Raw genomic sequence first — 2398 nt, 5'->3', positions numbered from 1 at the left:
TTTCCCTATGAGGTCATGCAAAGCTTCTAGCAGCTCCAGGGACCATGTCCCACCCAGGGGGCAAAATGTCACAATGTCTCCAGCAAAAGCCCTAAACTTACTCTAATGACCTTGGTTTGGGACACAGGACACTGAACCAATCACTGGCCAGGAGAATGCCATGTGCCAACTGACTTAGGCTTGTGTCATATGCCCCACCCCTAACTCCAAGAAACTGGAAATAGGGAAGGCACCCAAAGAAAATTAGGGGCTATTGCTGGTAGAAGGGAGGATGGCTGTTGAGATGTATTTATTCCACACGTATTGTGTGCCACATACATTATTTCACTGAGTCTCACAACATTCCTGTCTATAAGGTACGATGGGCCGCTTTTGTAGAAAAGGGAACAGGCTCAGAGAGGTTAAGCAATTTACTTAAGGTCACAGAGCAAATTCTAAAGTTACTTATATCAGTGCAGCCTGCTTTGGTGTGAGGGTAGGAAGTCTGTGCACAGGTTAAAAGTTGGTGCTGTGGGGGAGGAAGAAATTTTCCTCTACCCACAAGGTTCTTTCTGCTAGTTTAATAATCAAATAGACATGAGACAGATTAGTGAGAGAAAATAACCAAACTGAACACATACATATGTATGGGAACCCGGCATACATGAGAGAGTCAGAGACCTCACATACACGAGAGATTCAGAGCCAGAAAGGGAACATGGGTGTATACGACACCCTGAGGTAAGGATGAGGTAAGGGGCTCCCCAGGATCACTGCAGGGAGAACAGATGTTTAGTATTACTAGTTTGCCCTGCCTTACAGATAGGGCAAAAGAGGTTATCTCTTATTATGGGAAGGTCTGGGATTTAAGTTCATCTAGGTAGTAAGGGAGGGGCAGAAGTTTCTCTTGAGCCTGAAGCTAAAATTGCCTTTAGCTCAAAATAATCCGCATACCACAGGGGCACATCTTGAGATGACTGGTTCTGAACCCCCATAGTGCAAAAGGAGAAAACGGAGAGGCAAACCAGAAGAGAAATTCTTCAGAGAGCGAAGTACACTCTGCATAGAGACTTTTGCTGGAACTCTTGGGAATAAGATTCACTCTCTCTTCTGGGACCACTGAACAGGGAGGGCGTGGGCCTGGAACTGCCAGGGGCGACCATGGGCAGGGCGCCCATGAAAGAGAAAGCAGCACGGAGATGAGCAATGCCAGCTGGAGGAGAATGGTTCCTGAGAATGCGGGTTGAGGTCCTGGATCCATTTGCTCCTGAAACGGGATCTATCCATGAACTTTTCAATTACAGAAGTTAATTAACACCTTCCTTCACTTGGCTCAGCTCCAACTGGGCTTCTGTCATTTGCAAATGAAAGGGCCCTGACTCATCTAGACAGGATGCTGTGGAGCACCGACCTTCAACAAAGCCCACCTTCAGGCACTTACATAAGCCACGTGCGGTACCACACGCTTCACATGTGTTTGGTTCTTACTGTGACCCTGAGTAAGTTTTTCTCATTATCACCTTTTGCAGATGAGGCTCAGAGAGGGCAGGTTGTCAGACCAAGCAGGGTGCTGGTGCTCTCTCCGTGAACACCAAGGCAACCTCTGCTCCCAAGTGCCTCCTTCCATCCCCGCCAGATCCCTCCTCAGACCTTTGTGTCCACTCTGAGCAGGGCAGGCAGCTGAAGCCACTCAGAGTGCACTCACCTGCCAGACCTCAAACTGGGGCTGCTGGTTCTGGGGCTGTGGGCAGTTCCATGGCTGGATCTAAGCTGAGCCCCTCTTCTTAAGGAAACAAGGGCTGTGTGAGACCAAGGGGTGGATGCTTGGAGCATCCATGGGGACTTGGAACTCTGAGAAAGAAGGGAAGGAATGTAGGGCCTCTGGCCTCCTCCCCCAGGGCCCTCCTGCCTACATGCTTGGGGTCCCTGTCCCTGTCTGTCTCTGCAGACACCTTGTGGGCCTCTGAGCGTTTCTCACCCTCTCCCACCTGATTCTCAGCCTCCCTAATTTTCTTTCTACTTCCCGGTACCCCCAGCACCCCGCACCCGAAGCCCTGACTCTGGCCTCCTTTCTCCCTGCTGCTTTCGTTTTTTGCCCGAGTCTCGGTCTCTCAGCCACTCCCCCCCTCTCCTTTATTTCTGCATGTCCCTGGGTAACCCGTCCCCTTTCTCACTCTCTCTCTCCATCTCTGTGTGCCTCAATCTGTCTGTCACCCTCTGTCTTGAAAGCTCTCTCTCTCCTTTGCCTCTCTGTTCTCTCTCTCTCCCCCACCCCTCCTTCGGCTGTCTCTCTCTGCGCTATCTCTTATTCTCTGTCTCCCTCCTCCTCTCCCTGCCCCTCCCTTCCCACATCCTGAGTTGTCTTTGGGGAACCGGAAATTTGGGGGATCAGAGAGATACTGGGAGGCTCAGCTGCTGC

This window comes from Pteropus alecto, unplaced genomic scaffold (genome assembly GCF_000325575.1).
Source record: "Pteropus alecto unplaced genomic scaffold, ASM32557v1 scaffold44, whole genome shotgun sequence".
In the NCBI taxonomy this organism is placed as follows: Eukaryota; Metazoa; Chordata; class Mammalia; order Chiroptera; family Pteropodidae; genus Pteropus; species Pteropus alecto.
This window is presented reverse-complemented; position numbering follows the sequence as displayed.